Genomic DNA, 25,067 nt, shown 5'->3' with positions numbered 1-25,067 from the left:
ATATCAAAACAAATTGAAAATACAAAGTTTTGCAAATTATTAGGGATGCTCGCAGTTTGGTGGTTCGGTTATAGTCAAAGGAATCTCAAATCCGCCATCCGTCCAAAATTAGGCAGATTGGAAAAAATCAATCCGCAACTGTCTGCTCATCATCATGCATCTGTTCAAAATGCTACGGATCGATTTGGACAGATCGATATATCCGCTGCTCACCCCTAATATATATATATATATATATGGTAATATTTTTCATTTTTAATGACAATAAAAATTGATACTGTAACTAATATATTTTTTAAGAAAACAAATTTTAATGTTTATATTCCTACTTTCTATATTAATTTCTTATTCTATTTTTTATTATTTTAAAATATTAGTCTATTTTCAAAAATCAAGAATCAAAATAATATAAATTTCTTATTTTACCTTTATTTTAAATTCATTAACAATACAAAAAGTATAATTATCACAATTGATATTCTCAAATATATATATATATATATATATACTATCAAAAGGTAATTTAAAAAAATTAATATTTTTAAAATATAATAATTGTACTATAAAAAAAATTAGATTCTTCAAAATGGACTATTATTTTAGAACGGAGAGAATATATTTTTAGGTTTGTCCCTACTCAAAACATTGTTTAACACCATCCGTTAAAGTACATTTATCTAGTTATATTCGTTAAAAAATAATAATAATAATAATAATAATAATAATAATAAATCAGTATATTTGGTTTCAGTTTTTTGAATTTTATTTTTTAAAAATCGAGTTTTTTTTTATTTTTTGTGTTTTTTATTTTTTATTTTTAGTGAATATTTTTAAAATTTTAAGTAATTTTTTTTTTTACTTTTTTAGATGTACCTTGCTTAGATGTATTTAAATAGTAAAATTTTTGGAAAAAAATATTTTAAAAAATTAATAAATATACAAAAATATAAAAAAAATGTACTGAATTTTCGTATTTTTTTTATTTTTTGATATTTAGTGTATTTTCTAAAGATTTTTTTTTACAAATATTATATTTTTAAGTGTATTTATGTTAGGTGTCTAAAAATTTTTTAAAAAAAATTTGCTTAAAATATTAAAAAATTTCATTGAAAACATTAAAATATGAAAAATAAAAAATAATTTTTTTTAAAAACTGTTTTATAAAAACTGAAACCAAACCAACTGAATGATTTTCAATAATTCATACAATAAGAGGTTGCTTGGGATGATCTAAATAAGTATACTTTTTGATTTTTTATGAAATATAGATTGGGTTTGAAGTGATGCAATAAAAAAATGATAAGACTTAAATAAAATGATATGACTTAAATAAGATGGTAATTTGTTGACTTTTTTAAATTTTTTAGTTTAAGCCAAACTAGGCTTAAAAATCAAGTTAACACCTTCTCAATTTGTCCCATAAATACGAAATGCAGTAATTTTTTTCCTACGAAAACATGTGACACGGTGAATTAATGAAAGTCAACCACGCGGGAAAAGAAAATTAACGTTTGTGAGGGAAGGGGCCGACCGGTTAGGTGACCGGCCAATCCGGTGACAACTTTCTCGTCAATTTGGTCTTTTCTTCGCCGTTTCATCAACAGCGTCTTTCTATCTGCACTGAAAAACGGCTATTTTTCTTTTCTTTTTCTTTTTCTTTTTCTTTGTGCTTAATAATAATAATAATAATAATAGTTCATGAATTGGGTGAACTAGGGTTCTTTGTGTTTCTGAATTTGAAGCTTTGATCTTCTGGGTTTGTTAGTTTGATCTGCTGTTTTAGCTGTCATATCGATTAGAAAATGTCCAACCTTGGTTCTTCTTTAACTAGTTGGATATGTATATATATATAAATCAAATTAATAATCTTTTAATTTTGTGACTGCTGTTATTGAAACCATGATCCTAGTTGGGCTGCTGATTTTGTGCTTTCCAAGGACGTGTGTGCTTATCTACATGCTAAAAGTCTCAAATTTTATTTATTTATTTATTTTTTTTTTTGGGGGGGGGAAGGGTGTTCATTAGATTTATATAAACAAGAATTAGATTGTAAAAATGTGTGTCCTGGATTTCATGAAACCCATTTGAGTGTGATTTCGAAACCATTAGTTTTGCTTAAAAAACTATATTTTTAAATTTGTATTAAGCTTCTTAATTGAAGCATTTATTTATATTTTGGTATTTCTAAGCAAAAGCGTGAGGTTTTAGTACTACCGTGGGTGGCTGAAAACACAAGTGCCTGCTTTTCTTGGTTATTAAAGAATGCATCTGAATGATGAGAAAGTTCAAATTTTTTTGCTTTTGGAAACAGTACTTCGTGGAAGCTGGCCCAAACAGTGCTTTAGAATAATATGTTTTAATTTTAATTCTCCTGGTTTGAATACAATTCAAAAAAGAAATACAAAATTACATTTGAAACTTAGGGATAGGTCTTTGCCAATTGTATTTTACTGAATTTTATGATCATCCTGTTGGATATTTAATTTTGTTGGGGGATAATATATGTTCTTGATTAAGCCTCCGTTTGGGAAGTGGGTTGACTTTTTAGCTTTTTTGGCTATTTTAACCTTGGCTTAAAAGCTTGGTTTGGGAAGGACTTTTTGGCTTTTTGGTTTTTTTGAATTTTTTTGTGAGAGAAGAATGTAATGATTATAGGTTGGATGTGATGTTTTGTTTGTTATGGCTAAAATAACCTATTTTGTCTTTTGTGACTAAAATAACTAAAAAAGCCCAAAAACCAACTCGCCAAACAGAGGCTTAGGAAGTATGTTTTAGCCAGTGGTCTCAATTTACCTTTTCCAATTAGTGTGTATTTTTATTTTTATTTTTCTTTAGATACACAAGTGAATTAGTGACTGATCTTGTTAAGCGCTTTTGATAATAGAGTGAACATTGTTTACTTTACTGTCAGAATTAACATTCACAGTGTTTGATGGGAACGTCATCTGGGTCTCATTTCCATCAGCAACCTTCACCAAAAATGCTGCCTCCTCGTCAACAGCCACGAGGACTGCAGACATCCCTATCCCTGGTTTCACTAGACGCTTGTGGGTCTCCCAATCTTCAAGAACGTGGTTCAAACTCTGACCAACTCCGTGAATCTCCTTCAGAAAGTGCTAGCTCCCGTGAAACCTGGCCTACCGCTGATGCGTTGATTGCAAAAAAACTGGAGAAAGAGAAGGAAGGGGAGAATGGTTTTGCTGAACATTCTGTCATCCGCCATATTTCGAGCTCAGATAAGATGTCTCTCAGAGATGTGGTCAGAGAAAGAGTGGATATAATATCCGAACGAATGCAGGATCTTCCAGACGAGTTTCTCGAAAAGCTTAAGACTGAAATTCGGGTTATTCTTGAAGGAACTGTTGCGGATCTTGGGCACACCAGGGGACACTCACAAGCAAAAACACAAGACTTTTAACGTGGTTCGGCAAACCGGCCTACGTCCACGGGAGCGATGTTGTTATATATCAACAAATGGAGGAGATTACACACTCTCAACTCACTGTCTCTCTATATAACACACTCTCTCACACTCTCTGATACACAAACAGAATATAGCTCTCACTAGCTCTCTCTGTTTTGTGCCTCTCTCTCAGTGTGTTTCTCTCTTGCTTGCTATGTTTGCCGTGTATTCAACTCACCATCACCATTCCATTTTATACACCAAAACAGAAGGTGGAGGAGGCCTCATGGGTGTGTTGGCTGCCAGCCCAATATTCTCCTTTGAGCTGCTGTCCAGTTGAAAGCTTTGTCCCACCATGTGAAGACTTCACATGGCCAACTCCATGCTTTCTCCTTTGTTGCTGGCGCATGGCAAGCCTCATGGCTTGCCAACTCATGCCAACCTCTTTTGCCTTCCTTTTACCATGTGGGTTGGCCACCCTTCCATGTGGCTGCCAACTTAATTTGGGTTGATCTCCTACAAATCACCCCCTCAACCCATATGAGGTGATCCATAATAGCACCCCCTGCCTGGAGTGCCCGGCACCCCCTCACTGGGGTGCCATGCAAAGCTTACTTTGCAACTCTTTGAGATGGCATCTCTCCCTTCCATCCAGTCTTGGAGAGATCCCAATATGTCTCTAATTCAGGAGCAAAAGAAACTTTCTTCCCTGGGACATGCTTTGCTGTCTTGGTCTCTTTGCTTTGAGCTGTCTTTAAAATTGGCCGCAATGGCTCCGTCTTGTGCACCTCCGAACTGCCTCCATGCGTTCTTGTACACTTTGGTTGCCATGTCTGCTGGGCCCTATGTCTCTTCTGTGCATGTCTTGTACGTCTTGCCCGGTAAGTGACAGTAGCTCCGTCTGTCACAACCTTCTCCACAAGCCTGTACAGATTCCCCTCCAGTCGTCCATGTAGCATCACCGTATCTCCATGGATGACTTTGAGATTTCCTTTGCTAGATGTGAAGCTATAACCCTTCATGTCTAGCATACTTAAGGAAATTAGATTCTTCTTCAGTCTTGGCACGTGTCGGACTCCATCCAACGTGAAAATTTTTCCATCTTCCATTCTCAGCCGTACTGTTCCCATGCCAACAATCTTACTCACAGTGTTGTTAGCCACTCGAACAATACCTCCATCCTTGGCTTGGTAGGTAGAAAAAAGTTTCTTATCCATGCATATATGATATGTGCTTCCGGAATCTAAGATCCAGTCAGGTTTCGTCATACTCGACGAAACTGTAAATGCATACTCATCCTTAGCATTTACTGCAGCAGCGACATTTGATGAGCTCGCCTGTTCCTTGTGTGCCTTGTCCTCCTTGAGCTTTGCACAGTCTTTTATGAGGTGATCCTCCTGATCACAGTAATAACACTTTCTCCTGAAGCCTGACCTTGATTGCGAACATCCTCTTGATTTGGATCTACCCCGTCTATCATTGGACTTACCTCTGCCTTGCTCATTTTCTGAGGCAACCATGGCATTTCCTTCTGGGTGTTTTCTACTGCTACCTTCCTGTTTCTTCATCGACTCATGAGAAATGAGCGTAGCAATCACCTCATCCAGTCCAAGAGCATCCTTCCCGTACAATAGAGTTGTCCTGAGATGCTCATATGATGCAGGTAGAGAGACCAGCAAGATCATAGCCCTATCTTCCTCCTGGGTCTTGTCTCCAATGGTGTCCAATTCCATTGTGATCCTATTGAACTCGTCCAGATGTTCTGTGAGGTTCGCACCTTCTGGCATTCTAAGTGTATATAGCTGCCTCTTCAGAGATAACCGATTTGTCAAAGACTTTGACTTGTACCTCATCTCTAACTTTGCCCATAGCTCCGCCGGATCTACTTCACTGATGACTTCCCGGAGTGTGTTGTTCCCGAGATACAACTGAATTGTACTGTTTGCCAATTCCCTCAACTCCTCCCACTTGTCATCCTTCATGTCTTCCGGTTTGTTGGACTTTTTGAGAAGAGCTTTCACCAGACCTTCTCGTGTTAAAATGTTTTTCACCCTTTGCTGCCACAGGGTAAAGTCATTACTGCCATTAAAAGGCTCAATCATGAAACTTGTGCCTTTTCCTGCCATTGTAAATTTATTCCCTTTTTAAAGAAATTCCGATTTAAAAATCTGACCGTACGGATGGGTCCGGAATATTCCAAATAGTTGGAACGTACTATTGGATCGCCAAAAAACGGACTCCGAATGGCCTAGATCTAGCCAAAAGAGTTTGAATGCCTCCGATTCAAAAACTAACCGTACGGATGTATCCGGAATACTCCAAATAGTTGGAACTCACTATTGGATCGCCAAAAAACGGACTCCGAATGGCCTAGATCTAGCCAAAACAGTTTCAACGGTTCAGATCTGCTGAATCTGGTGCGCCTGAGAAGCACCAGATAATTCCTCCGGATCGGCTGGTCAACGGTGCAGTCAGCGGCTCGGTCAACGGCGCAGGGGCGCGGTCAACGGCGGCTCAGCGGCGCGGCTTGGCTGGCGGCGCGGCTCCGGCACGGCTCGGCCTGGTCAGCGGCGCGGTCAACGGCTCGACGGCTCGGCTCGGCTCAGGATGACGTCAGCTTCACGCGCGCCCCCACTCGTCTTCTTCCTTCGTCGGCTCGTGGGGCGCGTGGGTGCGAGTGGCCTTCACTCTCGATCTTCAGGTGGCGCGTGGCAGCGCGTTAGAACTCCGATTGGCCTGTGGTTTGAATTTTTGGACTCCTCTCCTCCTGACCTTCCTCCTGGTATGCTCAAAAGTGGATTTCAACCACTTCGAAATCTGGACACTTTCGGAAAAAACTCGATTTTTCTCCACCCGGGCTCTGATACCAATTGTTGCGGATCTTGGGCACACCAGGGGACACTCACAAGCAAAAACACAAGACTTTTAACGTGGTTCGGCAAACCGGCCTACGTCCACGGGAGCGATGTTGTTATATATCAACAAATGGAGGAGATTACACACTCTCAACTCACTGTCTCTCTATATAACACACTCTCTCACACTCTCTGATACACAAACAGAATATAGCTCTCACTAGCTCTCTCTGTTTTGTGCCTCTCTCTCAGCAGTGTGTTTCTCTCTTGCTTGCTATGTTTGCCGTGTATTCAACTCACCATCACCATTCCATTTTATACACCAAAACAGAAGGTGAAGGAGGCCTCATGGGTGTGTTGGCTGCCAGCCCAATATTCTCCTTTGAGCTGCTGTCCAGTTGAAAGCTTTGTCCCACCATGTGAAGACTTCACATGGCCAACTCCATGCTTTCTCCTTTGTTGCTGGCGCATGGCAAGCCTCATGGCTGCCAACTCAAGCCTCATGGCTTGCCAACTCATGCCAACCTCTTTTGCCTTCCTTTTACCATGTGGGTTGGCCACCCTTCCATGTGGCTGCCAACTCAATTTGGGTTGATCTCCTACAGGAACAGGTGGTGTTCTCTACATAGAGAGGAATTTCTCTCTCTGCAGAAGCTGGTTCAGAGTAGGAGTGATTTGACTGATAAAACATTGATTAGGGCACACAGGGTCCAGCTAGAAATTCTTGTCGCGATCAAGACTGGGATTCAGGCGTTTTTGCATCCAAGTGTCAGTGTCTCTCAAGCTTCTCTCATTGAGGTTTTCCTCTACAAAAGGTGTAGAAACATTGCCTGTGGGAGTCCCCTTCCAGCAGAGGACTGTAACTGTGAAGCTTGCTCTATGAGGAATGGTTTCTGCAACCTTTGCATGTGTGTGATCTGTAACAAGTTTGATTTTGAAGTGAACACATGCCGATGGATTGGTTGTGATTTATGTTCTCATTGGACGCACACAGATTGTGCTATCCGTAATGGACTGATTGGCCCGGGCCCTGGTGTTAAGACGGGTTCAGTTCCAGCAGATATGCTTTTCGGGTGCCGAGCTTGCAATAGGACATCCGAGTTATTGGGTTGGGTCAAAGATGTGTTCCAACAATGTGCACCAAGCTGGGATCGGGAAGCGCTGATAAGAGAACTTGATTATGTGAGTAGAATTTTCCGTGGGAGTGAGGATCCACGAGGGAGAAAACTGCTCTGGAAGTGTGACGAACTCATAGACAAACTGAAAGGCGGGATGGCGGAACCTGCTGTGGCTTGTAAAGTAATATTGCTGTTCTTTCAAGGTATGATTATGAAAACATTTTGTTAGATGTACTCATTTCTTTGGTAATCTTAACAGAAATGGAAAATCATAGCGAGCCAGGTGGAAACTTAATTGCTTACATGTTTAAATATCAATTGGAATTAATGGATCTGAGACAAATTAATTGGTTCTTCTTGTTGATAATAATCCCCACAAAGGCAGAGAAATTGCTTGGCTTTAGGCGTTCTTTCTTCATCACTTGTTTCAATTGCTTTGAATGCATATATTTTAGTTGCTTTTAGTATGGTTCCATCATGTTCTAAATTAATCAACTTTGTGACTCCATTTTGTGAGCCATGTGTAGATAGCATAAAATTTCTGCAATATTAATAATTTACGGAGTAGGTCTACAGATTTCCAATAGTGACAGATTAGTATGAGATTGTTTTTGTGATGCATGTTAAGGACTTAGAGTGAAGGCCAAACAGAAATAACTTTTTTTTATCGGCCCAAACAAATATAAGTGTACAAATGGACTCACGGTTAAGTTGTTGTGGATGGGCCTTTCCTATGATGACCAAGCTGTTAATCTTTTATGATCATCTTAAGCTGTTAATCTTTTATGTTCATCTGACTTTAAACGGCAATAATGACTGTCATATATATGTTGGAGTTGGGAGGAGAACAATATATGCCGGGGATTGAAAGAGTACCTTTCTTCATGTGATTTTTGTGTCCTTCCCCTGATGGTTTTCTCGCCTGCTTGTCTGGTGGGGAGTGGAAGAATGGAGCAATTGTTTGTCCCCTCTTCTTCTCCCACACATTGTAACATACATAGGATGCGTGATAGCACATTCTTCATTGAGCAATTTTTTTGGTATGGAGTAATTATTGATACTTTGTAGTAGATTTGTGTGATTGAACTCATTAGCATATGTTTGTACTTCTCTTCTCTCCCCTTTTTTTGAATTTCTTGATAGCCATATAACTAATGCTCTTTATATCCCAAGTTTTAATAGCAATCTAATCATGTTTGTAACAATATATCATTTAAATTTTGGTATGGAGTAATTATTGATACTTTGTAGTAGATTTGTGTGATTGAACATATGTTTGTACTTCTCTTCTCTCCCCTTTTTTTGAATTTCTTGATAGCCATATAACTAATGCTCTTTATATCCCAAGTTTTAATAGCAATCTAATCATGTTTGTAACAATATATCATTTAAATTTATCTTTTTAGTTAAATTGAATTAGACTAATGCTAAATTTTTCCAGGTACTATAATTTCTTGCGGACTTTTTTTTAACTGTTTGACCCTTAAACCAGCGCTTCCCTGGGACATATGTGTGGCCATGTCATCTGAATTGCTTGATATTAGGTTGGTTGGAGAATTTATGATGTGCTTCATAATACCTGCTGTATAGTTACCCTTGAACTTGCTAGGATGCTTTTGCACTTACTGTTGATATTGTGGAAATCTACAATATGTTTCCCTCCATTCAGAACTCTTGAGGACCATGGATCATATTTGTTCAACAATTTAGTTATCATATACTTCTTATGGATTCTTATCCTATTTGGCAGTTAAGGAATAAAGAAAGGAAGGGAATATAACCATTTGAATTCATTTTCTAGTATAAGCATGTGAGAGAACTAAAAGCCTTAAGAGAGAGAGATGGATGAAACCCAGATCAACATGGATTGGTGCTGGCTGGGTTTCTAACACACTATATTATAGCTGAAACAGAGAATTATGCTTGTTGAATGAGCAAAGTTCTCTTTCTTCAATTCGTTCTGTAATTTTTTTTCCCTGGTTTGTACAGAGCTTGAGGTGGACCCCTCGAAGAATTCTGAAAGTGAGGAAGGTGGTCAGCTAATAGCCCCACAGGAGGCATTCAACAGGATTGCCAATGTTGTGCAGGAAGCAATCAAAAAAATGGAAATGGTGGCAGAGGAGAAGATGTGTATGGTAAAGAAAGCTCGCCTGGCTGTTGAGGCTTGTGATCAAGAGCTCAAGGACAAAGGTAGGGAAGTGGCAGCTCTAAAGATGGAGAGGCAGAGAAAGAAACAAGAAATTGACGAGCTTGAAAGCATCGTGAGGCTTAAACAGGCCGAGGCTGATATGTTTGATGTCAAGGCCAGTGAGGCTAGGTGAGAAGCTGAGAGGCTTCAAAGGATTGCACTTGCCAAAGCAGAGAACTCAGAGGAAGATTATGCTAGTAGATATCTTAAACAGCGTTTGAACGAGGCTGAAGCTGAGAAACAGTATCTATTTGAGAAGATTAAGCTTCAAGAGAGTTCACGAGCGTCACAGAGCAGTGCTGGAGGAAATGAAACATCGCAGATGATGATGTATTGTAAAATGCAGGACATACTCAAGAACATCTATAATGTACCTTCGAAGACAGAAGGCCAACCAAATGACCACCACAACCTTGGTGCAATTCCTTGAGTCAGTCTGGGATGGACTATTAGGTTTCTATATATATTAACCGTTGATTCTGTGTGAATTGTCTCTTGTTTTGGATTTTTCCAACAGTATTAGCCTAGAAATGAGGAGGACATGCATTTAAGAAGCTTAAAACCTTATGAACATCTATATTTTCGTGGCATGTTGTGCATATTCCTATGCCAGTGCAGGTATGCTTTTAAATTTGGGTTGACTGTACAATGCCTTGTTTTTCTTGCTTGTATGATGTATAGCTCTTCTCTGAAGTGGTTGCAAACTCTTGACCTGCTTTTGGTTGTGGCTGAACCCAACAAATGTATGCAATTAATTGTTTAGGGTTAATTTTACGTCGATGTCCTAAACTATTTTCATTTTTTTTCTATTCCTTCTCTAAATTATTAATTTCATCAATTTAGTCACGAAAATTTCTGATATTAGTTAATGGTCCAATTGAAGATAGTTGTCCAAATCATTAGCTGTTAAAGCCTTTGTTTAGTATTTGAACAACTTAAACCATACAACCCACCATTCATTTTTTTGGTTCACTATTTTGAAAATAAGGGTTGGAGAAGAAAGATGGGTGTGATTTATGTAATATAGTGCAAGTATAAAGATGGGTGTTTGGTTACATGATTTAGGGTTTTCAAATTATAAAATTATTTTTTTCCCCATTAGGTTAGGTTTCTACCATTATTGATTTGGACAGATTATTTTTTATTGAATCATATGAATTGAAATCAAAGAACTAACAGATGAAATTGATAGTTTAAGAATGAATTACAAAAATGGTAATAATTTTAAAGATAATAGTGAAATTAAGCCATTTGTTTATGCATGTTGTATGTGCAAGCTTACCAATGAGATTAAAAACATCCAGGTCTTGGGATAGCTTCTTGCTATGTATCCTCGTCACTAATTCTAAAAATACAGAATTAAAATACACATGCTAAGAATACAGAAGTAAAATACAAAATGGGTTACCGAAAGTATAATGGTTGATTGAGATTTGTTCTGAATATGGACTTCTCTATTATTAAATTTAATTTCAGCCTTACATTATACTTTCTGTGACATATTATGTGTTCTTAGGAGTATTGTAACCCCATTGCACCTTCACATCGAGCCTTGTTGAGTTTTGCTATTATAAGGAGATGGGGTATCGTACTGCTCAATGCCAGCCTAAGGCGGGCTTTAGCGCTTGCTCGCCAAAGTTTTGTTCCGATCCAGATGTGCTGGAAGGAGCTCTCTACTGCCTGCAATTTATATTTGGCAAAATATCAATGATTGTGTGGAGAAATAGTAGTTGGCATGCTAACTTAACTTCTGCAGGAATTGTTTCACTCCATTAATCAAACAAGAATTTTGAAAGCTTCAATACATAAATAAAAATTCTTAAACAAGGGAAAAAAGGTAAAATTAAAATAAAGTATCTAGCTGTTATATCAAGGGTTGTTATCTTGTTTGATTTAGGATGATTCATGTAATGTTTTTTCACTATATCTATGGATTCTAGTTCTTTTTTTTTGTTTCTTTAAAAAAAAAAAATATTTGAAGGAAGAAATTGGGCTCTTCTAGTGTTGTCTCATGCAAATGGGGACCATATGCAATCTGAACATAGGAAGATAAAATTGACTCAGACCACAATTTGAGAGAGAGAGAGCGAGAGCATGGAGCATTAATAGAAGATAAGGATGATGATGATGATCATCATCTCATCATCATATTAGTAAGTGCAATGACACCACATTGCACACATTCTGCTGAAGTCAGATTGTAAGTGTACGGGGGAGAAATATCCGTCACTTTCCGTATGCCTTGCTATCAAAGCTCATCTCGCTTCGAACGTCTCTGGTTCACTGTGGACAAGACAAGAATAAGCTACCCTGTGGGTGGTTTGCTGAAAACCTCCAATAGTCAAGTTAGCTTTCTTGGAGAGGAAGAAGGGAAGCTAGAGAGAGAGAGAGAGAGAGAGAGAGAGAGAGGAAGAGAGTTGCCAAAGTTTGCTTTCCTTTTCCAGAGCTTGTTCGCACCTTTTACTAGGCTGACCATGCATCCCCAGATTGTGCACGCACTACCTCTATTGTCTTTTGTTGGATGTGTGGTTGTACTGCTCTCTCCTTTTTTATGCATGTACACGTCAATACTGCCAAACAATATCGGCCAAACCGCCAAACAATATTGATGCGTGCCTAAAGTTGATTCCTCTTCATTATGTCATTGGACCACGTTGAGTACATCAACCGAGCAGTCACTTGTGATGTCTCCAGAATGCTAACTTAGGACAGTCTTATGCTGAGCTAAATCAAGCCGACTTCCAAGCCAGCTCCAAGCTTGGTCAGGGGCCGATTGATCTCTTCGGCAAGTTGGTCACCATCTCGGCCAAAGACCGCGGCTCGTCTTCATTTTACCTGGTCCTCGCTTGCAGTGCGCACCACACTGAGCTCAGCTCACTCTGGCAGCCCTAGCAAGGCACACTTCAGCACGATGTCGAAGACCGCAAAGGTCTAGGTCAGCCCAACACCATGTCCAGTTTTGGTTAGCTCAGCTGAACACTATGTCCGTGTTAGTTTATCTCAGCCCAACACCACATTCCGTGTTGGTTTATCTCGGCCCAACACTGCATTCTGTGTTGTTTTAGCTTGGCCCAACACTATGTCTGTGTTGGTTTAGCAGGACCATTATTCGGCACAAATTCCCCTCTCAATTGCCCCTTAATTCCGTTTGCCTCGACGTGACTGGGATTACTTTTCCTAGCCAAGCTAACTTTTTGGTTGGTCCTCGAAGCTTGCACCACTACTTGGCTATCCCATCAGTCAGTCATGTTGACAACTAACCACGCCTGTGGCACGTGGCATTTCACCTGTGGCTTTGTGCAACCCTCCAGCCGTCAGCACGACGTCCTAAAATTTGAAATGTTGGCGTCTATTTGGCTCTCACCTATGTATATGCCATACACACTTCATAGGTCACCTATTCATCTTCTCTGAAGCCAAACTCTAGGTCCAAGAGCTTCCAACACCGCCATTGTCATCTTTTGTCGAGCATCAGGTTGTTTCCCTTGCATTGATTGATTCGCCAACCTTTGCCAGGGCTTTCTCTCCGATCAGATCGAAGCTCTGTACCATAACCCCGTATGTTCTCTAAATCTCCCTTATTCCTCTTAAATGTTCTTTGTATTTCCCACGCACTACACTGTTAATCGCGCGTTTTTTACACTACCACAATGTTAGTCTGTACCCAAATCCGTGCGAATGGGGCCTGGATCTAAATTAAGAGTCAAAATGACCCTAAGTTTGCAGTCACTTAGCGCGTCGTTTGACTCACTGAGATGAAAGCCCAAAAACTTGGGCTAAACCGGGTGGAGACCTAAATAATTGATCCAAAATCAACACTAGACTAAGCAAACTTCTTGTTTGTAGTCTTTTTTAGAATGAACCGGGCTAAGGCCTATCTGATTCCTAACCAATTAATGGCTAGGGAGAACCGAGCTGAAACCGCAGTCCTAGCCAAGAACCAAGGAAGCATCCCAGTCTATCACTTTGAAATTGAACAGAAACCAGAACAGTAACCCAAGCTCACCAATCGAGCTATAATTAACTTGTGAGGCCCTAACTTTTTGTATTATCCCCAAACACTTATAGTTGAAGAATTTCAATAAGAAACCTTATTTCTCTATTCCTTACAAATTAAACCCTAGAAATCAAGAACAACTGCACGAGCTAACCAGCAAACCCTAATCGACTCTGAGAACTTAGGAAACATTTTAAAACCCTAAATTAATAATTTATAAGAGAAAAATCATAATTTCAGGTAATCATCGTTTTAGTCCGGTATCTCCCCTTTTGTTGCGAATCGGCATCACGTGACCCGAATTACATTTTCTATCATTATTTTATTAAATATATGACATAAATATATGTTTTACTTCAAAATTTCAGATTCATCCCTTTTTCTTCTTTATTATTGCATTTTGGCCCCCAAAACCCCAATATTTTAATCAAATAAGGTACAACTATTTTTATATTGATTGTACATAATATCTACTATATTATAATATATAAAAAATTGATTTCCCACGTGTAGAAGACCAGCCGGCTGTGAATAGTAGAAGGGACTAGGAAAATTAATTTTTTATTTATAATATCTTGAATTTTGTATTGGTATATCTTTGAATAAATAAAAGGAAATGACTAGCATTTATTGCAACATATTCTTGTCTCCTAATTAACTAATAAATAAGATTACTTTTTCTTAATCAAGATTAATTAACACTAATCCTAATTTGATCCAATTACAAACCAACCCAACTAGATCAATTCCATTGAAATTCAACCAAGCCATTCAACTATTTTCTCTCTCCTCCTTGGCCTATAAATACAAGGCTCTAGCAACTTATATTCCTCACACTTCACACACATAGCAACCTGCTGAACAAAAAAAAAAAAAAAAAAAAGAGAGAGAGAGAGAGAGAGAGAGAACTTGTAAATTTGAGAGAAACAGGAAGAAAAAAAAAGAAAGAAGGAAAGTAGGAAGAAAACTCTAAGCAACTAACGTAAATCTCATACATCTCTTCTCTCAATGAATCATCATGTTTTTTCCCTTCATAATACATGCTAACAATGTATTTCATATGATACTAAGAGTTACTACATTTGTTAGATGATGTATGGTTTGAAAATGAAATGTTCTTCTTTTTCCTTGTAATTTCCAGCAAGCTCTTCTCAAGGTTTTTGATTTTATTTCCATAAAAAACCTTCACCAACTCAAAATCTGTTTTACAGGGGTATTAATTGACATATATAGAGTATGTAAGAATTTTGGCTAAGACCATGGATGTGTTTTTATGACTCCTTTTATTTTTCTAAATACTTGCTGCAAAGAACCTGTTAAAACAGAGAACTTTAGAAAATTCTAGAAAATTATAGAAAAATGGTCTCACGTTCATTTTTATATAAAAATCTTCCTCTGAAGGTTAGCTTTCAAAAAAAAATTATTTCAATGAAAATGAATGAGTATTTTAAGAGAAACATCAAATTTTGTAACAGATGTCAAATCTGGATAGAGTCTATGTATTTCTTAAATATCTAAAAATCAAAAAGGGCCACCTTACTTTCGTAAAATGATTCTGAAACTAGACTTGATTCTCTAAAAATCCTCAAGAATCCATATTTCTGAAACCCTTAAAAAATATTTTTTCTATATTTATTTTTGAACTGGTGCAATGTTGGAAATCTAAACAGTGTGGTTCTTGTTGTAGTTAATGCTTTTGTGCTATCATGACATATTGGTTGTAATCTATGTTATACTTGCATGTTTGAGTTTTACCTTGAATGGCCTTATTTTGTTCTTACTTGTGCTGACCACTAATGTGTAATGAACTTAATGTAAAGAAAAAGGGGAAAACCAAATGGGTTGGTAAAGATGGTTGACGACCACCTAGTTATACATAATAAATGATGAGAATATTAAGTTGATATTAGTAGTGAATTAAAATGAGTAAGTCTTGCGAAGTGGTTGTTTCGAAACCCTTGCATTGAGCGGTTGTATTCGAACCCTACGTAGTTCGATATAAGGAGGGATTTGGGCAAGGCCCATCATTACCATCTCTTTTGAGGCCCTGCGAGTGGCGCTACGTGGTATATAACCGTTGGTAGTCATCCGAGGTAAGGTCTGCAACAAAGCAGCAAAAGAAGGGACATACCGAATAATCCGCGTCCAATTCTTAGAGTTGGAAGGATGAAATCTCTTTGGGGGATTTCTAAACTATTAATAACTAACCTTATAACCTGTGTTATGAACTTAAATGCTATGACTCCCTTTCCTCTATTTTTTGTAAATGTTATCATGTATTGGATTGGGAAAAAATGGATTAGGTGTGTGTGTGTTTACTGGACATTCAAAGCTCACGGCGTATCATGCCAAGTGCCGAAGCGGAGCTTATAGTAGGAGATAACGAGCTGGAAACCTTCGAAGGCATTTGGCTATCTTAGAAAAGTTAAAAATTTCCCTTTTGAAGTTTTGTAAAGTTCATATGGAATTTTAAATTTTCTTTTGGGATGTAATGTTAATGGAACGAGTTATTTTGTAATTAAGGATATTCGTAATTATTCTATTATTAATTATATTCCAACACCAATATAATCCCTGACATTACTTATGAGACCTTGTCTCAATGCCTCTTAAGATCTGTCAAAAGGGTAGTGCGCTACCTAAGAAAGTTGGACTTAGAAGGGAGGCCAGTTTGACTCCTCCGGCGATCTGGGATCTTACTTGGTTATTGGCTATAGGACTCATTAGTGACTTTCCCTTGACTACAACCCTTAGTGTAGATTTGGAGCGTCACATAACTCAAACCAACAACCGAGTTACCATCGAGCCTTAAGTTTTTAACCGAGCTAGATATAGGCTTCAATTTGATATCCGAGCTGGGTTTCACTTTGTTGTCATGTCCCTACTTCCATGCTAACAATTGATGCACGTCATTTTTAATAATGCAGATTGAACTAGGACTGACCAGGCATACCTCCACACTGCAAACTGGTGACGCTTAATGATAGAGAAACCATCTCTTCAATTCATGCCATGCGTAGCAGCTGTGTAATAATTTCACCTGTAAACTAACGAACAAAATAAACTGAGCTATATAGGAAAGTAATGCTTCATGGTTAGTTTGCCAGGAGCCATTGTTGAGTTTCGTAGAGAGTTTGGTATTCCTGACGACGTTTAATTAAACTGGCCAAAAAAGGAGAAACACGTTAAGGCGAGCTGGATTTCTCCCTCTTCACCATAGTGTCAATAGTGGAAAGGGGGCTCTATTTCCTAATCTAGCCCTTAGTTTGAGAATTTTTACGAGAAACTAGCTAGGTTGTGCCCGACCCAGGTGTTAACCAACACTTACAAAATAGTTAACGGCGTAGCCGCGCTGAATCGCATTCTGGGTTTGAACTTAGGACTAGCCGAGATATTTCACCAGTATATACTTAGCAAAAAATAAAGGAGGAGGTTTCTACTGGTACCTCAAGGTGAGGAAAGGCCGAGCAAAATTAGTTAAAAACGTACCGGACAAAGAGTTGAATGATGATAATTTTATATAGGTGTCTGGTAATTATGAAGACATCTAGGCAAATATATCGGGCTGGTATATAAATAAATAAATTTGGTGCAGGTGAGCAAGGTAGCGCGGTTTAATTTCTTTCATGGTAGTGCTTTACCTAGCTAACCCTTGCCCTTTCTTTATAGATTACAACAACTTGGCAGAGAACTACTCTTGCACCAACCAAGACGCTATCAAAGCCACGCTGAAACACCCCAACCACTCCTGCCACGAACTATTAGGCTACGAACCAACCTGCCGATACAACGCGCCACGCAAAAGCAAAGTTACTGACTTTTTGCGTGAGCCTTCTCCAGAACCAGATCTAAATCTTCCAAAAATTAACTTGGTTCCTTTGATAGCCAAGGAAGAAATGGCCAAAATAAGAGCTATCAAGTCTGATCACCGTTGCGCATAGCTCTTTCTCTCCACTAGCCGGGACAACTGAAGGCCAACCTAGCTAGATAGTTGCACAAGAAACTGGATCGGTACTAGCCAATGAACAGGCCTTCTTCTCGGTTTAGAAAAAGAGCAAGGTAGGCCACCACCGAGCAACATTTGGTCGATGAGGATTTGATCGAGCTGCCTGTTCCTGAGCATGAAAAGTAGGTTTAACAAGTAGTAACCGAACAACCTGGCCACACCATTGCCCCTCTAATGTGGTCACTCGAGCTCAAATACAAACGTCGAGCTGTGACCACTACTGCCTCGGTCTATGCGGATAAGGATAATTCGCTGGGCTTCAACATGACTATGGGTCTACTCTTCCCAGCCAACATGAAGAAGCACGACTGTCCGACCTGAAGGCCATCAGGTCAGCCTCTAAATCCATAATGTTAGTAAGGATTGTCGTTGTCATCTTTAATCTGTTATGTTATTGTTCGGTCTCCATCTGCTGAATTCTTCCTGCCTACAAGCCTTACAGAAGAATTTTATTGCCCACGAATGCATGATTGCACTAAGGTAGAGTCTTCATGAGGCTATTAATGATAACAAGGTAAAAGCGGTCGAGATGAAATAGCTAAAGGCTTCTCTTGCGACAACCGCAATTGAGAGAGATTAACTGGACGAGTGGTTGGATAAGGCTGATGAGGAGAAGAAGAAGGTAGTGAAGGCTAAAAGACAAGGTATTTGGCTAAGCTGAAGAAGCATCGAGACAACCACCGAGCTAAGCTGGTGTAGAAAATTGACGAGACAGAGGACCGGGGCTTTGCAGAGAGGAAAAAGACTTATGAACGCCAAGTAGAAGCCACCAAAGATATTTTTTTCCAGTGCAGTTAGAAGGTTGCCGTTGAAAAACTTGGTCATTCAGAAAATTCAAAATTTTTCAAGACTCCCCCATTCCACTTCATTCCTCTGTACATGAAAGCGTATGCTGCTGCCATGGAACAAAAACTGATTGACGCCAAGAGGACAGATTGCGCGGTTGATGTGCCCGCCGCCCAGCTTACCGATAAGACTCTGCAATCGGTCTCTCAAGAAAATGAAATAGCATTGTAAGATGCTAGTCAGACTGAGCTTGCAACCGTCCCATCGCTTGACACTGGCGCATGAGTTGACGACTTAACTAGGGAGGAAACTACCGATCAGTAGATTTGATTTGCGAAGAGTGGCTTTGTTATGATTTTTGTTTTTCTTTTTTCTTGTTCTGTAACCGGGCTATAAACCCCACCTTTTGTAATCGCATATAAATTTGAATGAACGCTAACTTTTTACTGGTTGTTGTCGCATTTGCTTTCTTGTTTTTGTTGATGTTGTCTTTGCCCCTTGTCGGGCAAAACATAGTTCGGCAAGGGTTCTTTGATTTGGGCGAGACGCAAACAATATTTCCTGCCAAGCTAATTCCCGCTTGGTAATGAAGGTTTGGGTTGGACGAACTCCAACTTCTTCCTCATCGAACTAAGTCCCGCTTGGTAAAGAAGTAGTAAGTTGGAAAAACTAACTTTTTTTCTTATTGAGCTAAATCCCCCTCGGTAAGGAAGGTTCAAATTGGAAAAACTTCAACTTCTTCCTCGCTGAGCTAAATTCCACTCGCTAAGGAATGAGTAAGTTGGAAAAACTCCAATTTCTACCTTACTGAGCTAAATTCCGATCGGTAAGGAAACAACAACTTGGAAAAACTCCGACTTCTTCCTTGCCAAGCTAAATTTCACTCGATAAGAAAGGAGCAAGTTAGAAAGACCCCAATTTCTACATTGCCGAGCTCAATCATACTCGACAAGGAAGGTTCAAATTGGGAAAAACTTCAACTTCTTCCTTGCCGAGCTAAATTCTGCTCGATAAGGAAGGAGCAATTGGAAAAACTCCAACTTCTACCTTGCTGAGCTAAATCCCGCTCGACAAGGAAGGTTCAGATTGGAAAAACTCCAACTTCTTCATTGACAAGTTAAATTCTGCTCAGTAAGGAACGAGCAAGTTGGAAAAACTCCAACTTCTACCTTGCCGAGCTAAATTCCGTTCAATAAGGAAACAACTTGGAAAAACTCCAACTTTTTCTTTGCTGAGCTAAATTCCGCTCGGTAAGAAAGGAGCAAGTTGGAAAAACCCCAACTTGTTTGTTGTCGTACTAAATCTAACTCAGCAAAAAGGGTCCAAGTGAAATCAGCTCGGCCAAAAGTTCTAAAGTTGGGGAATTTTCTCTTTGGCGAGTAAAATCAACTTCGAGCAAAATTAGCTTAGTGGAGATTCTGAAAGTTGGGAAAATGCCAATTTTCTCCTTAATGAGCAAAATTAGCTTGGAGGGGCTTCGAGAAAAATCAGCTCGGTGGAGATTCTAAAAGTCAGGAAAATGCTATATTTATCCTCGGTGAGCAAAATCAGCTCGAAGGGGCTTCGAGCAAAATTAGCTCGGTTGAGCATTCAAAAGTTAGAAAAACGCCAACTCCCAGCTCGCGCGGAGGGGGGGGAGGGGGGAGGAGAGGGGGCTTCTAGCAAAGGGTTTTATGAAAAATACAACAGTTTGAGGGGAAATGAGCTACTCAATTTCATTACTCGTTAATGTATTACATGAGTTAAAAGAGTTGTTTGGTAAAAGGGGAAAAAATTACACTTAGAAGCAGAACAACTCGAGGTTGGCTGTATTCCACGGTCTAGGAATAGTTTTGCCATCCAGGTCTTCTAGGTGATATACCCCCTTTCTTACTAGGAGAGTTATCTCCCAGCTTACCCCTAGCTTTCCTTCACCTGGCACCAAGGTGTTGCGCATCACTTTTTGCAAAACCCAGTCTTCAATCTTGAACAATCGCGGATGCACTATCTTGTTATATTTCCTTGATAGCTCTTGTTGGTAGGCCGTAATATGGATTAGTGCTCTTTCTCTTATTTTTTCAACAAGTTCTAGCTCCAAAGCGATGGCCTCACTGTTCAAATTCGGTTCAAAGTTCTTAGTTCGGATAGTTAGCATGCCAATTTCTGATGGTATAACAATCTTTATGCCATATGCCAAGGCAAACGGAGTTTCCCCAGTCGAACTCCTCGGAGTAATCCAGTATGCCCATAGCATATTGGGGAGTTCCTCTGTCCACCTTCTTTTAGCTTTCTCAAGCCACTTTTTCAGTCTATCCAGAATGGTCGTGTTTGAAGTTTCGGCTTGTCTGTTTGATTGAGGGTAGGCCGGCGTGAAATTGCAGAATTCTATCTTTAGTTATTCACAAAATTCTCTAAAGAGTTTCCTATCGAATTGTGTGTCATTGTTCGAGATGAAAGCCTTTGGAACTCCAAACCGAGTTATCATATTTTGCCAGATAAACTTCTTGATGTATTTTTCCTTGATGGTTGCTAATGGCTGTCGACTCGCCCTTTTCTACGCCCCACCTTTTGGAAAGGGTTTGAAAAGAAGGCCTTATAGTTCGGACTCACGCGGTTCTGAATCTAGTCTCACAAGTGCAATGTGAAACTGAAAATCACCAAAGAGTCCAAATCTGGCAAACCTTTTTGGAAAATCGATTTTAAATCAAATAATGCCAAAATTAGACTGCTTTGCCAGATATAAAGTCGCTACCTAAATATTTTATTTTGGAAAAACTTAGGAAATCCTGACTCGTGCCGAAGGCAACGTGTCCGTCATCACCAAAGTTGCCTCAGCTCGGGAACTTGGGTACGAGGGAGGAAAGTCATGAATTGAGCAACCCCGCTCGCCCGATCAAAGATCGGCCTCTACTAACCATGATATGTTCTTTTATAAACATTATGTGTTCTTATTCCGGTTATTAGCTAACTTTACTATGTGACGCATACAAGCAAGTATAGACTAGTCACAAGAATTGGAACATTTCAAGTCATGTTTGTTTTGCGAAAAAGGTTTGAATTTGCCATCTTCAAGTGGGCTTAAAAATGCAGATTTTCCACCAAACATAGTAGGCTTAAAACATGATTTGCCACTCAACAAAGTGGGCTTAAAACTCACATTCGTTGAATTGTTCCAATTCAAACAACAAAGCCTCCATCCACAGGTATTCATGCAGTTTAGCATTTAAGCACATAGCCTTATGACAAGCATGTGAATCATGGCAATATGGCAATCACACATGCAAGCATGCTAAAGCATAAAGACTTACCGAGTACTCTAAGCCAAAACAAAAAACTAGTTAGAAAAATGTATGATCCTAACTATACAAAATGCCTAATGCAACACATGCAATAATGCAATTAATAGGCTCGGCTACTAATATGGCATATGGGTCAATTTGATAACATGTGATTAAACACGTATTCAAGTAAGATATTGAAATTGCAATACAGTTTGAATGATGCACCGAGCCTCGGTGCATACATGACAAATGAATGGATGCAAACATGCAAGCATAAGGTATGTTAATTGAAAATGTCCCTAATCTAACCATCAAAAGCCATTAAATAAAAGGGAGAAAGACGTGGGGTTGGAAGACATGCACACACATACGCACACTTATTACAACATTATGTCGTCACGAAGGAAGGTCCGAATAAATAAACTAACTAGTTGTCAACTAGCTACGCTAAGCTAAGCTAACTAATTATTACAAAACTTGAATAAATAGCTAAACCTATTAACTAATTTATTACAACATTTGTAATGAATGCTAACTATCTAAGCTAATTAAAATAAATTAATTAGGCTAAGCTAATTAAATATTACAACACGACTAATTAGCTACAACTAATTAGACTAATTAAAATACAACAACACAATTCATTAGGCTAATGAAACAATTAAATAACAACTCATTTGATATGAAGACCAAGGAAGATGGATGGAGAGTGCATGCACATCACTTGAAAGCTGCTTTGTCTGCCCCAAACTGCCTCTGTTCCACCTTCAGCCATTACCTCTGTTTGTGCAGAATTGCATTGCTGACCAAACACCAAGGGCCGATCGTGCATCACTGAAGCCCGGCCGGGCCTACAGAGGGTCAGCCATGCATTGATTTTGTGTACAATTCTGTTCTGTGCTCTGAGGTGAAATAGGGCAGATAGAGCATGTTTCAAGCTCTGTTTTCCCTTCCTCCCCTCTCTGTCATAGGAAGGCCTCAAGACAATAGTGGAATCATTTCTAAAGACATCAATGAGCAATTGATTGCTTGATGCTTTAGGACATGATTTTGGATAAAATCAATAAATTCAAAGAATGAGACCACCCCTCCCTTTTTGTAATGAAATGAACTCAAAAAAGGGAAGTTGAGACGCTTCAAGGACATCAAAAACACCATGAATTGATGCATGATGGCACTTGACACAAGAAGCTTGGCATAACGCCCGGCCAAGTTCAAGCTATTCAAGCCATTTTCTTTAAGTGTGTTGAACCAACTTTTAAGCCAATTTGCTTTAGTCATATCCATTCATTAGTCCATTTGTCCATGGTGATGTTAAGTCCTCCAATCAAGAAATAATGTCAAACGAGAGGTTTCTCTAAAACATGAGAAAAAGGCTACACCGTTGACAATCAATCCCTTAAGAGATTAAGCCATTAAGTATAGGCCATTCTTACATGTTTTGAGCAACCTCGATCGGTAGATATCATTCTCAAATACAAGTGATAGATGGTTGGTTGATTTGTTAGAGTGAGACTCTTAACATGGAAATAAAGCAAAGTAAAGCCTAGAACAAAACAATATAAGCCATGTATGCAATTTATGAGACAACACATGAACTAACCAAAGCATGGAACAATTTTAAAGGCCATGACAACCCCAAAACAGCCCCTAAAAGGCTAAAAGCAGTGCTAAAATTACACTACAAAAGCCCAAAAAAGGTATACAAAAGCCCAAAAAAGGTAAGCAAAATAGTAGAGAATTAAAGCTAGTAAGCAAGCCTAAGGAGGGGTGGCTAACCCCTCCACTTTTTGGACCTCAAAACCACATACTTTAGCCTTTCAAAACTCTGAAAATCCGTGGCCCAAAGTTCAGGAAAAGTTGAGAAAGAAATGGGAAACACAATGGCAAAAGCTTAAAAAACAAGGTTCAAAGAGGGGTGGTCAACCCCTCCACCTTTTGATAGCTTTTAGCCACAAGTTTCAGCTCACAAAGACAGTCCAAAACAGTCCAAAAACAGTGGCTAAAATCATGTTAAAAGAGCACCAAAAGATGCCAAAAGCAAAGAGGTACAAAACTAGTAAGCATAACAAAGGAGGGGTGGCTAAGCCCTCTACTTTTGGAACCTTTAAATCACATTTTTTAGCTTTTACAAACTCTGAAAATCAATATATAAAGACAAGAAAAATAGAGGAGAAGAGTAGAAAAAGATGAAAGAAGAAGCTATACCTTTGAAAGAGAGGTGGGCTCTTAGTTAACAAACTTGATTCCAACACCCTCAAGTCTATGAAACTTAGGTTGAAATCTTAGCAAAAAGCTCCAAGAACAAGCTCCAATGGTGTATGTATTGTGTATGTATTGTTGAAAAAAGTTTTGAATATCAAAGGAGGCAAGGAAGAGGGAGGAGGTCTTTCTTAGCTCTTCAAAGTCTTTGGGAATTTTTGCTAACCTTGAATTCTGAATGCAGGAGCTCTACTTATAGAATTTTAGCCAAAAATATCAAAAATATCTTCAAACAAAGATATTTGTTCAATTCCTGCCAGCTGTCTGTCTGGTACCACTAAGACCCGACCGGGTTATACATAGACCCGGCCGGCCCTCAAAATCTACATTCTGGCTCAACTTCAAACGGGTATATCTCCCTTATCCGGACTCCGTTGTAGGTCATTCTTGAGGCTAAATTAAAGCCCCGGAAGTGTACTTTCCAATGGTGGCAGCCTCATATCTAAATTCTAAGTGTGAACAAAGATATGCCTAGTTTAGTGAAGGCTGCTTAGTTTTAGCTTAAACGGTTTATGTCCAACTTCTTTCCTAACTAGTTTTCTCTCCTATTTTGTTCAACGCCAAACCTCCAAAATGGGACGTTTAAAAGATTTTTCAAAGAGCTCACCACTTTTTCATTTATTTCCACTTTGTCCTTGCTCGATTTTATCAAAAAACGCAACATTTAACGAAATGCAAACCTCGGAACATCATAGAAACATTTTAAAAAATATTTTGAAAGAGAGCGTTTTAAGATCTAAGATAGTTTTGGCCAAAATGGGGTGCAAGGTTTGGGATTGGAGCTTGAATCTAAATTTCTTCACTAAGAATTCAAAAGATTGCACAGTATAACTTTAATCATCGGGTGTTCGGAATCAAGCGCCCAAGTCTTAAGGGTGGTAAAAAATGGGGTGTCTACAACGGCTCAACTTACATCCATTTGGTGAAGTAGTTTGTTGCAGCAATAAAGAACTTATAACTATTCGGTGTGGTGGGGAGTGGTCCAACAATGTCCAATCCCCAAAGGGCAAATCGCCATGGACTTGTCAATGGGAGCAATTCGCTAGCCGATTGGTAGATTTGGTGTGCAAACTTCTGGTGCTTTTCGTATTTTCTCACATATTTCTGCTTGTCGGCCTACATGCATGGCCACTAATATCCTTGTGAGATGGTGCGGTAAGCTATCAATCTTCCCATTCTGTGGTTTTCGCAC

The 25,067-nt window shown here is 38.9% G+C and overlaps 1 pseudogene across 1 annotated transcript; it reads left to right on the top strand.

Annotated features, from left to right (window-relative positions):
- The first annotated feature begins 2,795 nt into the window (after positions 1-2,795).
- LOC145805879 (OBERON-like protein) lies at positions 2,796-10,126 on the top strand (annotated as a pseudogene). The gene is made up of 4 exons (XR_014348067.1): positions 2,796-3,361; positions 5,899-5,915; positions 6,888-7,579; positions 9,366-10,126. The product of XR_014348067.1 is annotated as an OBERON-like protein (transcript).
- Positions 10,127-25,067: the final 14,941 nt, after the last annotated feature.

The sequence above is a fragment of the Camellia sinensis genome, chromosome 13 (assembly GCF_055761805.1).
Source record: "Camellia sinensis isolate YWXY chromosome 13, ASM5576180v1, whole genome shotgun sequence".
Classification (NCBI taxonomy): Eukaryota; Viridiplantae; Streptophyta; class Magnoliopsida; order Ericales; family Theaceae; genus Camellia; species Camellia sinensis.
Note: the sequence above shows the minus strand (reverse complement) of the source record. Positions and strands in the feature narration are given on the sequence as shown.